The sequence below is a fragment of the Trichoplusia ni genome, chromosome 11 (assembly GCF_003590095.1).
Source record: "Trichoplusia ni isolate ovarian cell line Hi5 chromosome 11, tn1, whole genome shotgun sequence".
NCBI lineage: Eukaryota > Metazoa > Arthropoda > Insecta > Lepidoptera > Noctuidae > Trichoplusia > Trichoplusia ni.
In genome coordinates, this window is record NC_039488.1 from 213,228 (window position 1) to 228,674 (window position 15,447).

Consider the following 15,447-nt stretch of genomic DNA (forward strand, 5'->3'; position numbering starts at 1 on the left):
TATTTGTTAAAAGATTTTCAGTTACATGTAAGCATAACCTACATTTAATTACATTAGAATTCACTTTGAACTCCACAACAAGTTCTATGAGAGCAATTCTCGAAAACGAATTAAACTGGAAATTAAAGACCGGGATGGCTAAAAAACTGTTTGTATTGTATCTACATACATACACATAAAGCCAACTAACACACACGCTGTATCGCAGAAAAAAGCAAGGGTAATTAAGAGAGTTAGAGCGCGATACCAGTTTATTTATTTATTAAGGGTTACCTACTGTTTTACGATTGTTATTAAATTTGTGACATGATTTTCGCCACATTTATAGGTTAACTTATTCGAAAAGACAGGTAAAACTAAAGGTTCTTAAGGTACTTTATTCAAGTGTCGGATCGATCCATCGTATCTGAACGCGATATAATATACAATACATACTAGACAAATTTTCACATAAAATCTTAATGCAATAAAGGACCTTTTACCTTTTTTAATTTTACAAACGATGACCTTTACAAAATCAAATGATAAAGATCAAAAAAAGACGCAAATCATATCAGAAATGGTAAATCAACCCGAAAATGTTATTCCTATCCACGTATGGTCCGGACCCGTGCCTCTGTGGGGCGGTTTTCACCCCATTTGGAACACTGAACCACCCCTTGTGTATTCTACGAGATATTTTTAGCCCGTACACAGTTTCGCAGAATAGATATTCAAACAAGAAAAAAATAAAATATACGTTTCCCTACAAAATTGGTGTTGGCAAACTCTTATGATACCTACGTAAAATGCGTTTACATTTTCCTCGCGACCTCGTGATGTATTTACCGAAATCAAATGTCACGTGAAAGTTTCAGATAACACCCTTTTAACCTATGTTCCTTTTCCCTGTGCCGAAAACCGACTCAACAGATAAGCAATAGCAAAGTTTATTCATTTCTCAGGGTGATGGTGAAGTAGGTATGTAGCTGAAACACTAAATGTGGAAGAAAATTGGCTATTTTCCTAAAAAGTAAAAACAATAACAAGATGAAGGCATAAAGCAATAAAGAAAAAGTCTTCACCGCCTGAAGAACACCTGAAATAAAAAAGCGAGGGGATGTGCGCTCGCGACGCCATTGTTGGAACCCTTTTATTTTTTCACAACGTATACAGATGAAAGGAAACGCGAAAAACAAAGTCAACAATGCCTTTGTACCGGTGATGTGTGTCTGTCACTCTGATACGAACCTTCTTTTTAAAAATGTTTTGTTACGGGGCTGTGTCGCGAAAATACTGCCAACTTGTATTTATAGTTAGATTCGTTATTTAAAAATAGAATGCAAACTACTTCTTATAAACCGTTTTTTTTTATTTAATGTCATTTTTAGCAAAGGTTTTAATGGATAAATAAATCAAATGGAAATTTTAGTAGAACGTTTTGTAGTTTGGACGTCTGATTCACAAACATCGTATCAGTGTAGAAGCATAAATCATTGTTGTTTCCCGACTAATACCCCATTCATTAATTAAATTTTATTCCTAACCCAGATGCGGGTAAGGGTATCCTAATCATGATCAAATATTTACATTCTATAACTAGAGCTCTAAGGATGCACACATAACTTCGAAAAATGCATAAAATTCAAACGATGAAAAATCTCTAAACAGAGCTTGTCAACATTTTCTTGTAGTCCGAATTAGCATAAGTTATGCATAGTGAGCAAGAGGGAGGGGTTCCGAGGATTTGGTTCAGGGTTGTTTACCAACTGTGGACGTTAATTCGATGGCTGATAGTACGGGGCTCACGGGCCTCACGCAGGGTCACGACAACTTTTGTTTGGTTAATAATGTAGGTTACTTGAAGCTCACCCGCGCTTCCTGTTTAGAATATCAAGGCTTGCGTGTTTTTCGCGAGTTTTGCGGTACAAAGGTATCTGGCTGTCAAGCTGAATGTGGATGACGATGATAAATGAATGAGAGTACTTTTCGGAATGTTATTTAGCTGGTAATTATGTCTTATGAAAATAATTGATTCGTTTTTGCATGATTGAAAATATTAGAATAAAATACATAAATTAAAGTTCCTTTTCTATATAAACGTTTCTTTAGAAATTCCAATTACCGAACAGATATCAAAATTTAATTATTTCCATAAAACTAAATTCCAACCGTTTACAAAATCTAGTTAAGCCTTTGGAAAGTAAATGGTATTCATTAATTACGGCTGGCAATAAAATAGTTTTTAAAAGAGATTGCCAATACAAAAATACATGACAGCCACTTTTTGAAATCCGCACCCAAAAATGTTTTTACCAATTAGGGCTGTGCTATTAGGCGCCTTCGCTGTTTGTTTACAATGTTCTCATGCCGACGCGGTGTTCGTTATAAAGTAATTAGCTATTGCGATAATTTGATCGACTACTTCTTAGCTGGAGAGCTTGTAATTGTGTTAAATCGCTCTTGTTATTAGAAACACTTTATTGCAGCATGGTTATTTTTACTACACTTTTGTGATGACAATATTATTTAATTGATTTTAAGTATGTGTGTTTGACTATGTCTGAAAGCGTTTCCTTACTATTTTTTCATTTTATTTTTATTTAGCCGCTACTTTTCCACTGTGGGGCAGGTTTTTCCACTCTGTCCGGTCTTTGCTTGTTTCGTTACTAAACTTAATTATAAATTAGATGTAAATGCGAAACAAAGAGTTTTTTTTTAAATAATATTATTTGTTATGTCAATAAGCCATTTACTAGGTCACGGGTATCTAAGAAGACGCGAAACGGGATTGTGTTTCAAAATATGACAGAAGCAGACGTTCATATTCTTGGTGACAAAAGATCGGAAGACAAAAGCGAATCGCCTATTGTTGCAAATGTTAATGGGCGGCGATGATTATTTACAACGCCAGTAGCTTCTAAAACAGTATGAATACTGCTTTAGAAAGACTTGAACGAATAGTCACTTATGAAAATGTTGTTTCTAGTTTTGAATCTAGTTTACTAATATATTATACTAGCTGTTGTCCGCGACTTCGTCCCCGTGGGTAGAAGATATAAGTTATGATTTATACCTGCCCTGTTTTTTTTCACATTTTTCATTGTATCTTCGCTGCTATTAGTCGCAGCGCGATGGTTTATAGCCTAAAGCCTTCATCGATGAGTGGTCTATTCAACACAAAAATATTTTTTCAATTTGGACCAGTAGTTCCTGAGATTAAAGCGTTCAAACAAACAAACAAACAAACTCTTCAGATTTATATATTAGTATAGAAGTATAGATTACCAAATCTAAATCCGAAAATATTTATTTAAAGTTAAATATTAACTGAAATTGCAATAACATTCTGAATGGAAAACCAAACAGCTCATCAAATTCTACTTTTCAATATACCTATATCATTTTTCCACACATAGGTTTCACATGACTTTAATCCTTCATGTTAAAAAAAATACACGAAAAAAGCATGTTGTATGATGTTCCTTCACAAGCCATGTTTGATGTTATCCGTATACTTGTACTGTTGCAAAGCGAGCCGGGTTTTAGCTGCCACTTATAATATCAGCGTTGCATACCAAACCACGGCTTGCTTTGACGCCGTTTTTTGATCCGAGTCTACAACACAGCAATTTACTCTGCTTTCATTTAAAAGCTCTTTTTGATGTGCCTCTAGCTGTGGACGGGAGAGATTTGTATGAAAAAGAAAAAAGTAGTATTCAAACTGCGGTCGATGGGTAAACACGATCCTTATCCAATTAACTGCCGTGGCCTAATTTACTTTAAATTTGAGGACTGTCCTATAAGTATCTGTGTGTATCTTTTCACTCATGAATGAACAAAGACTCCTATATAATTACAACTTTGTGATCCTCCGAGACGCTTTACGGCCTTTGCTCAAGCCACATAAATAAAACAATTGAGAAAAGTACAGCTCGAAGTAAATAGAATTACTGTTTCGTTTTTATTACGCTATCAAATAGGAGCCGTCGCATGCCATTTGGATAAAACCTTAGATAAAACGCAATTACGTAGCGATTCTATTAGACTGCTCCACTTTATGTCTCTCATAGCCCCTAAATTAATGGCAAAGGCATACATTATTCTGCCACACATTCAGCCAAACAAAGAGGTCTCATAACTTAATTTGTACTAAACAGAAATTATATTACGAACCCTAAGAATGGTATTCTTCGCAGATGAGAGCAGAAATTTGGTAATGTAATTTAATGAAGTAAATATAAATTTATTTTCTGTAATTAACTTTATGTACATACAGAATGGTTGAATTTAGCTTGATTTACGGTCATAATGCATTCGTGGCTACGATTTAATCATAGCCCAACCGCATTTTGCAACATTATTTGTCCATTATTTCAGTTTCTGTGCTTTATTAATAATATAATGTGTGGCTAACGAGTATGTTTTACCGAGTACCAAAATATATTCTTTCATCTGATTGTTTGTATGAGAATCACCGTCGGTTTTAGTGCAAATAGCGAAGCATCTCAACACAGAAATAACACACAATGAAGCGATGGATATCAAAAATAACGCGTTTAAAAAAAAAAGGATTATCTCCTTAAAAAAAGCATGATTAAATTTATCAGTTTTCCTCAGATTTCTTTCTTTGTGCTATAAAGAAAGCTATTGCTTCTTAGTATGCGATAATTTTCACAAACGTTCGTTCTAAAATTATCTTGAACTAAATGAAACTCCTTCCCTCTCCTTCCTTCTCTCTCTTATCTTCAAAGTGTAACTACATTTTATGTTGCGGATAAATGCTTCGCGGGAAAATTACTTTACTTGTGTATTTTCTTCACATTTTTAATATATGTTTAGTCAGCAGTAAACGTGTTGCTTAATAGGCTAGTAGAGAAAAATACAGAAAGCTAGAAGTTCAGGCGTGTTTTATATGTATTTTACTCAAACATTAGCCAGTTAGCTAGCTCAAAATTACACGTAAAAGTGATGAAATATCATATTTACAGAATTGATTATTTCATTTCATTTCAATCCATCGTCCAATTCAATAAAACCGATTATACCGGAATATACAGGACTCAGAAGTTACTACAAAACTGATGGTCGAAATAATGAAGCAAATAAGATGATGTATTTGAGTCCAACGTTGTCAACATTCGCCACTGTGTCTATACAGGCTATTAATCAGTGTCACATGGAAGGTAGGACATTTTTGCTGGACGAATGACCCAATTTATCAACTGTAATCATTTCCCCTAATAAATATTTGTCATTTGTTATTCTGCTAAGATTTTAAGCTATCCGCAATCATTTTTAGAAACAATACTGTATTAGAAACAAGGCAACTTTTTTCAAGCGTAAATTATTTTGTGTACATCAATAAAGATTAGTCCTGTAATACAAATTTTCTAAGCCAATGATAATACTCTTGGTTAAAGATTGTTCATGAGCACGCAAGAATGATGTACCTATGTGTGTATCTAAGTAAAGCATGATTTCAGTTTTCTTTCTAAAACTGTAGGGATACGCCCGAAAGAATCAAGTTGGCACTCTGATAACCGACACTAATCTCTGACAATAACGCTAATTCCTGCAGTGCCTGCAGAGACACGATTTAGAACAATATTTCATCAATAGCTAACGAATAACTACGCTTTTAACACAAGCTCAGTAATCGATAGTGATTTTTTAATAGTACCATTTCATTGCCGAATCGAGAACGGGATCAAACTTAAAAACAGAAACAAACTAGGTCTAAACTTCGCATTCAGCTACCAGCTGACTCCAGAAATGTCCGCTTCCAAATTATTTACTGTTAAAAAATATAGTTGCTTTCTTGTAATTAGTGTATTTGATTCATTCCAACACGACAGAACAAGAATCATTAGAAGCGTGACGAATGTGGAAACATTTCTCCAAGAATCTTAATGGAAACGTTATTAGCTGTTCCCGAAGACATGTCACGTTAGTTTTGAATGAGAGAAGGCTCTGAAGGGGAGTATGAGTAGGTATGAGGCTCTTTTAAAGGATTAAAATGTAATCATTTATTGTAATAACTATCAACGAAACTTAAAAGCAGTATTGTTTATTGAAAACAGTTTAAGAGCTAGCTTTCTTTCTATCTTTTCATGCTTTATGGTTTTCTGATCAGTACCAGAACAGATATTGCATTAGTTCTTTGTGACAAAGTGAATCGAAGAAGAAAAGATACATGAATTATTCGAAAACTTTGAGCATGGAATTATTCTATAATGGTCAAAAAGTGGTAGATATTCTTCCTTTGTTGTGTTAAAACTCAAAAGGGGTACTAATAAACCAATTACTACTTGCATGACCGTGTATTTGTATTTGTCCGTTGCAGCATATAATTGGATTGTATATAACAACCCAAATGATTGAAATCGGTTTGTTGGTCTTTTATATTACAGTTTCTGTTTTATCTCTTTTAAAAATATTTTATTTATTTATTTTCCGATGAAAGCGGATTCAGATCCTTCTTCGAGGTTCATGTATTTGTTACTTGAATTGCCTTTATTTAGCTATCAGCAGTAAGTCTCAAGGCACTTAATTAATATTCCATAAGTTCAGTAAGCTGAGCTCCGAGCTGAGTTATTTCTTGATCATAAATTTCCTTCAATGATTAACTCTATGAATAACTTAAGTTAATATCTTCATTAAGCCGCGGTATTGAACTTTACATGCAAATTCGGTATGAAAGAACGGTCGGGAATGGAAAAGAACGATTATTTGAATCTAAATTACGTCTATTAACTTATTTATTTGGTTTACCACTAATATAAAAAGTAAAAATATATGTTTTCTTTAACAATTATAAATAAGCGGTCATCAGACAAGCGTGACTGCATCGCGATAGAGCGCACTATCTCACTCGAGCCACACGTCAAATAACTTTCACATTTTAGCGATTTACGTAGACCGCCTTTACATAAAAATACCCACATATTTAATAACCCAGCTTTCATAAAAATATCATCCAAGCTCAATGGACGCGATGCTCATTCACAAAACAAACATAAACATTCGAGACGCGCGTACGAAACTAATAAACGATAAAACTGAATGGAACACACCTCCTTAAGTTAACGTATCGCTCCAGATTTGCTCGAGGTATCCTCCGTATTGTTAGAATCACTGCGTTCACTTTGTTTGGTCACTTGTAGCACTGTGTGACACTCGCGCCGATCGCTCTCGCCGAACTAAGGTCTCGCTCGACGCGTATGCTGTGTTCGAACGTCCGACAAAGACTGATCGCGTGCGGTGTGGTGGCGGCGCGAAGCGGCACCGCCGCTCGCCTTCTCGAATCAAGGCCATGCAAAACGCTGCTCCCATTTCCCCCCAGTGGAAAGTGTTCGTATCCGTGATCCGTGCCCCTTTCGGGCAGGTGTGGGAGAAAGCACCCAAAAATTGATCGTTCTGACTCATTCGTTGAGATGATTCGCTTGTCTGCATCGCTAGATGGACATGCTGCCATGGAAAGTGAAAGAACCGGTTTCGGAGGCGCCAAATCTGTTAATGAAAAAGAAAAAGTTCAAAGCGGCGCGCCTCGTGCCTCGCGATCGATTGTGGAGGCATATAAACAAGAAACATGACAAAATAGCTGGAATACTTAGAGCTAACTTTTTTATTAAACGTGTCAAACTTTATCGAGCATCACGCTCCCTCCTTAATCAAACATTTATTATTCAAGATACTAAGTACAAAAAAAATCCTCCCTTGCCAGCGAAATGCTTCATAAGTTGTGCAAAGTTGTAAATTAAAAGTTGGCAGCAACTCATAAACATTGCACTGCCACCGGAATAGTTTTGATAAGTTTATTTTATCTTTGTTCAGTTCCAGGCTTAAGTAATAAGTTAATGAATTCTGTTCACGAAACAGAATGTATGTCGGTACTCTTATCGGGTTAAGTAACGTAACGTTAACAACAGGCGGGAATGTATGAGAAACATATTGAGCTCGAAGTTGCTCCTACATTTGCTATTTCAAAGAGAATAACTTTGCATTACAATGCAACGGCGATGCACGCTAGTTTTGAGTTTGCTGACACACAATAAATGTGAGAAACAAATATTATTCTGGATGGTTTCCGATGTTTCCATCAGGGAAATTGGAAATTCGTGACCAGTAGAAACCTTTTCGATTCCATTCTATTTTTCTCCAAAAAAAAAACAAGGATCAAAGCGGGCAGAACCATCCATTCATTCCGCCATAGAATTTCATTTGTCCATTCGACAGAATTTAAATTGATGTTCTCCTAAATCACGACAAACTAGCGCCCGCTGTCAGATCTGGTAGTGTGAAGTAGAAACTGTCAATCGTTTGGTACATTATCCGAGTCATCGATTATTGATCAATTGATCATAATGATCTTCAAGGCTCGTTAGAGAGAAAATGTTTTTGTTGACGTATACGGGTGCTTTATGCTTTAATGTGAAATGAACTTGTCTGGTAAAATTATTATAATATAATTATCTATTGCATTGTAATATACTTTACAAAGCATTTAGGTTACACCTGATACGATTAGTTAAAATTAGCATCGTCTTATAAGATATTGAAAAAGAAGCGATTTACTATTTCTTTAACGCTTCAACTTTTTCTTTCTAAAAGGATGAATCAAAATCTTTATAAAAGGATGGAAATTAACCGTAAAATTTACTTATGAAAAACTTTAAAAATTAAAAAAGTAACCAGCAACAGGCAATACAAAATAGCGACTATTAAAAATACAGTTAACCACGTGACCATACATCATCATACTTTTTTGACAATTCGAAGCGTTTCCTAAAATACAAATGTCAAATTACAAGTCATGCCATGGCCTGGACACGAAATTGAACATAGAGCGACAAGATCTATGCCTAAGCCTCTTGGCAATCCTTGGAGGTCCCATACACAGATTACCAATCGGAATACTTAATATCTACACAATACATAGTAGGGATTAGTCACAAAAGCCTTGTACTCGTGTAGTTAAGGTCTTTCATACGATATAGCTTTCTCTATTTAGCATACAAAAGAGGCGTTATATTATAATTGTTACTGCCAAAGGCTTCTATGATTTTATTTGTTGACCTTATTTTATTTCAGGTGAATGTGGTAGGTGACATCAGGAATAATGTAATTTGAAAAAATAATCTCATTAGTCCTACAGGTAGATTTTAAATAAATAAAGATACGAAGATGAACAGTAATGAAGATGTAAAATGTATGGAAATAGGGGCTAGTGACGACACTTGTCGGTATTAAGTTAAACGAAACACGTATACACGAGTAAAAAAAGCTACTAAGTAAACCATTTGATAAACATGAAACCTGAACTCAATTTCCAAAATCAAGCTACCTTTCCCGAAATTGAAATGGATACGCTTCTAGCTAGCTAGAGTTCCATAATCAAAGAGGAAAACCGAAACCTTGCAACTATGGCACCGTTGTCTAACCGTATGTTAATCATCAAGCTGTATCTCATGAACCATGACAGTTGTTGTCAAATGTTAGAGACGCGAGTCCGACTCGCACACGACCGGTTCTTTTTTAGATTATCTTTTATGAATGATCGAAAGCTAATTAACTATTAAGATGGATATAAGTAGGCTTTATTGATGTAAACTTTAGTACGCAAACTAGCACTTAGTGCTTGATATCTGACTCCTGTTTGTCTGCTCTACATTGTTAGATATTCGTAACAGCTTCCCAGTCTAATTGCATTTGTCGTCGGCAATTAGTCGCTCCGTGATATTACCAGTTTAGCCATTTCCAACTCCGATTACTGAGGATCGGTTGACAACAAATTAAAAGCGGCTTAATACTAGTTTGGCTTTTTATATAGATCTAGGACAATCTTTGACTACATCTTTTGAAATGGTTGTAAAAGAAAAAAGGGATTTGATCAAATTTCTGATCTAAGGCAGCTTTATTTTTGTTTTTTCGATGAATATTTTTTCGCACTTTTACTTACCTCAGGGTCTTGGCATGGATAGCTTAGGGGAATGAAAATGCCAAACGCGGATTCGGTACCCGCGTAGGAAAAGCATTTTGTGAATTACAAATGTTTGTTCTGAGTCTCGGTGACTAGTGCGTGTGACTTGACTGTTTGTGAACACCCCAAAAGGGGTTCAATTCTATGATGCTGGAAACGTTCTTTCTACAATAAAATTGAATAAACTTGAATTTTAAAATTACTCATAATTTTTCAGCGAAACCTATTTAATAAAAACAGTTACCGTTTTATACTGTTTATGTAGAAACCTGGTACTTTGTACTTAACGAACTCGAAGCGGTTTATTACCAAAGAGGTTCTCTCCAAGGTTTTCGCGCCAACAACGTTGTGGTGTTATAGTACCCTTTAATAAACCTTTCGACAGTTATTGAGTGTTTAATCTCGGCTTAACGATGAGCTGGCAAGAACTTGAAAGCATGACTTACGTTATCTTTATGTTACTCAAACTTATAATTAATTTTGAATTACCTATTAAACAGGACAATGTGCGCATATACCTATGTTTTGAACAATTACTCATAGACATAAGTTATTACATTGACTCTGATTGAAAACCTACATACATACGTACGGTCGACGCTCATTTGCAGGATTTTGTACAGCTAATTTGAGGCAAAGCTTGACTCGTGGCCACTGTATAGGCGAATAGCCCAAAAAGGACCAGGTACCTGCCTTACGGCGCATTTAAGTTTTAGGCGCTATTCAAAGAAATATCAGCAGTGTCTGTGGAGACTATTAGGGCTGATGCCTGCGCAGCGATATTTTCCGAAGGGGTTACCGGAATATGGGCAGGTTTTAGTTTTATTTTTTTTAGCAGATTTCTCATCCGACAAAAGGCCTATTATTTATATACAACTTTTGTATATTTAACTCGCAAATATCTATTAAGCCTTTAGAAGAACAGATACAAATTATTACTCATACATTATAACTGTATTATAACCTGTACACACTACATAGTGTTAAGGAGTGTGCCACTTACCTCGCTCCTGTGCAAACTCCATTAACTAAGGAAATTTCGTAACGTATGACGTTACAGGAGAGGGCCTATGACCAGCTCTTAGAGTAATACTCGTGCAGTTGTGGGAGCGAGACGACACGATCGGCCGTAAAGAGCGCCATCTCACTTCCACAAATCCAACGATACTCTTTTAGGATGTGGTTGTAGGTAGTCCCTTGCTTTGAAAATGATAAGATTTACTTCTAATAAAGTATTCCTTCATTTATTATTTATTTAAAGACCAGGATCTTTTTTTGACAAACATTAACTTAACGTTTTTATCTATATAATGTACTAAATGTCCTTAATAAAATCAGGAATGACAGGATGTAGTATTAAATGTCAACTTATTTTTACAAAGCTGTTATATGAAAGAAACTATTTCTGGCATAAAGTATCGCAATTCTCCTCAATCGTCACTGGCTTTTGTACTTTAGATTATAAGAGGAAAAGTCTTTTGAATAAAATACGTAGCAAACATTTTATTTCGAGAAAACTCTTTGCAAAGTTTGTTACACATTTTTATTCACACGAAACAGTAGTTCGTTTTCCATGTCATTGACCGGCGGGAAAAAGAGAAAAGTGGGGGAGAACCTTGGGCCCAAAGGGTGGAAATGTGGAGAACTGAACCCCCGCAACACTGACTTGTGGACCCATTAGGCGCAAGATAATGCCAACTCGGAATTGCCAATAATTTACGAACAAATTACCAATCTGGTTTGGTAAAAACGAAAATTGATTGGCAATTATCTCATTAAGGGCAAATTGGATGCGAGGGATTTGTTCAATTGGGTTATATAAATTATTTTCAATTTATTGTTTTCGGATTTATAAACGTGGTTTTAATTTTGCATCATATTTTTATTTTGACGTAAGTATGATTAATATCACTTCAACCAAGTTTTAAATGTTCATTTTATGGGAAATTAATTGATAAATATAAATTAACGATTTAAACATATTTTATTTATTCGTCAAACGGACTTTCATATTAAGGCCTTCATTCTTGTGTGGGGGAGGGACTCCACAAACGTTCAAGTCACATGGTTCGAACCCGAGACATGTCGATCGCAGATGATTTGACGTGGTGATCTTAGCCATACAAAGGCCTAACGTGCTTTTCAAGTCACAAAGGTATTTCAGCTTTACCCATCGGGTAAAAAATAGACTACATTTTGACCAGCTCACGTGGCCAACACACTTCTACAATCATTAAGGTCGCTACAAAACGCTGAATGGAAATGAAAGGTCAAAATACTTGATCTCTCTAAATAAATTGATTTCCATACTATCAAATCTAATTAATTGAAGATAGCAATTGTAGACTTCGCTAGACGGTAGGTTTTTAATCAATTGACATTCGTACTGATAAAAATATCAAACGAAAGGATTTCATACACTTCGTAATTTATTTGATGATAAATTGGTAACATTTCCGAACACTAGTTAAATAAAAGCAGGAACTTGAATAAAATTCTATTTACTTTGCAAATAATTTGAAATCGTCATTATATTATAAAAAAAAAATAGCCATACCATCAAACGTGCAAGCGTTTCTTAGCCAATATTCATCCATATTTCATATAATATTTAAATCATCTATACTTCTATATATACTAATATATAAAGCTGAAGAGTTTGTTTGTTTGTTTGTTTGAACGCTCTAATCTCAGGAACTACTGGTCCAAATTGAAAAATTATTTTTGTGTTGAATAGACTATTCATCGAGGAAGGCTTTAAGCTATAAACCGTCACGCTGCGACTAATAGGAGCGAAGATACAATGGAAAATGTGAAATATCAGGGCAGGTATAAATCATAAGTTATATCTTCTACCCACGGGGACGAAGTCGCGGGCAACAGCTAGTTAAATATAAAGTTAAAGTGATTCCGTAGTAATGTACTAACTTCCTCATCATTTGCTTGCAGTAGTTTAGAGTAATGACGAAGAAAGTAACTTTTACATTTTCTTATTATAAACTTGTTGAGCGAAGGTTCTCGTGCAGTAAATACTATAATCGCGTTAGTTCCACACGCGAACGTTTACTCGCTACGTAAAGGTGGAAACAGATTTACGTAACTACACATGGTTATGATGAAGAATATCTAGTCTTCTATCTGTCTTTCTAGGTTTCCGTAAATTTGTTCTGGACTTTATATGGATACCCTATTACTAACGCTCCGTTGTCTATCTGTTCATCCAACTGTCACCAGGCTGTATTTTATTAACTGTTTAGGCAAAATAGTTGAAATTTACACAGATCATGTACTTCGGTTACCCTTGTAACATTAAATAAAATTAGAAATACCTACGATATATTTAAGCAACGGTTAAAACTTTGAAAGGGTGATTATACGGCTGATTCTTTTTTTGTTTTCCAAGGAACTCCATCCTTGTATTGTACGGGATTACACGAGTATTCAAATGGCATACATAAATACACCCAGATTCAGGACAAGCATTTGTGGGTCACACATACCGCATATTAAAATGTTTGACATTTACAACAATTCCAACAAAACAAAAGTGCAACACAAACTACTTTTTATCCGAAAACCAAACGTGTCTATTTCTAGTAGTAAAAAATGTCTAGTAAAATTCTCAGTCAACCTCCACCTTTAAGAAACCGAAGCGATCTGCGTTTCATCATGCATGAATAATTTCCAATGTTATCTGTGAGATCTTTGCATTTCTATTACTGACATTCATTCATAGGACTTCCTCCAAATCCCACCTGCCAGTGCCTAGAGACGTCATAATTCGACAATCATTAGCGTTTCTATTAAATGCTTGAATATATCTCGTGACAAGTCAAAGTCACGTGACTTATCGAAATGTCATTTCCATATATTGAAGCTAACGATTTTAGAAATGGTCTTTGACAAAAGAGGCCGTAGTTTCTTTGCTGTCTTCCTTCCTTTACCTGTCTTTAAGTTCTTTGTTAGAATGAAGTCAAAGTGTCCAGCCCGTGTTTTGGTACTGGCTGAAAAGCAGATTTAGTTCAACTAGTGGAATATAACAAAAATATATCCGTTCCACTTAATTGGGTTAGAGTACTCCGTTAAATACCTTTGTGGGAATAAATATTTGGTAACAGTTCAGTATCGCATCAGTATCCAACGGGAGTGACCACAGACCTCTCCTGTTCAAATTATAAAATATACAGATACTCAGACACGTCATTCATTAGTCCTTATTTGCAAGGCACGACAACATTTCCTATCATTCGACACCAATACAAAACTTCTATAGTATTTATAAATAGTAGATAGCTCCTTCTTGAATAATAAGATATTCTGTATTCAAAGATAACAATTACGAAATACATGGTTACACATATAGTATTGTTCATTGATGATTACATTCAACGTTTAACCAGTTTTCGATGAGATCAGCCAGTTTCATCATCTGTGACTAGATGACGTAATGGTGAAAAGAGTGACTGAAAATATTCGTAACCACTTTTTATTTGAAATATTGATTTCATTTGGTTTTACTTTTTAAATGGTGATATTATCCGGGTTGATGTCATAGAGAATCACTACTCTGAAGCCATTTCGCTACCACAACGTCAATAGTTAGACGGGATAGTGCTATGTCTTAGAAACCCTTTTTTTGCCACAAGAGTACTTGGCCCATCTCTTGTATCTGAGACCACGGAAACTCGATGCAATAATCCGCAATCCAAGGCAAGGAAGCTCCTAGGTAAACGCAACATAAACTGAAGATTCTTTTGTTTCTTCATGGCCAATTGATTGGCAGGAGTAACCACGGTGGGGTCCATGCAAGCTCCCAAGATGTCTACCTCAACGCTCGACATCATCTTCATTACTAGTTAAGATATCTTTGAAACCCTAGTTCACACCTTTGTTTAGTCCTAGCTACCGCATTAGGTTAAGTAACCTGTAATGGTAGATTAGTGTGATAATTAAATAAATAAATAAATAAAATAAAATAAAAGATTTTTCAATTAAATAGGCTTTCCATAGATACACCCATACTACTACAGTTTAGCTTAAGATAATTATAATGATTGTAAAAAGGCAGTCCATTAACCTATTTGTTTAGAAAATTAAATTTAAGTTAATTGCATTAACCCACTCATATTTATTCAGTCAAGCTATTTGTACACCGTGACATTTGGACAAGTCTGACGCCCACGAACAATAAACCTTTTACGATATTATATTTTTATATCAACGTAATCCACGAAAAGATAAAAGCCTTAAAGAGGAAATCTGAAAAGAAAACTCGAAAAACGGAACTAAATTATTAACGTTCTGCTGCTTAATCAAAATGTTATTTAAAAAAAGGTATTCGTAACCAACACAGAGTAATAAATCCAACGAATAATTAACTACACACCTTACGTTAAAACAGGAAATAACTTACAAAATATTTACGTAAGAATCCTGTTTTCCATATTTAGAAATTTGTATGAAATATGGTAAATGTGTATGACAGT

At 35.0% G+C, this 15,447-nt stretch overlaps 1 protein-coding gene across 2 annotated transcripts in view; it reads right to left on the bottom strand.

The window, feature by feature from the left end:
- LOC113498539 (neurogenic locus notch homolog protein 1-like) overlaps positions 1-7,344 on the bottom strand; it is a 62,298-nt gene extending 54,954 nt beyond the window's left edge. For both annotated transcript variants that reach the window (XM_026878573.1, XM_026878572.1), the window contains exon 1: positions 7,056-7,344. The gene's annotated coding sequence lies outside the window, so the exon portion shown is untranslated. The remainder of the gene's footprint in view (positions 1-7,055) is intronic.
- Between the last annotated feature and the right edge of the window lie 8,103 nt (positions 7,345-15,447).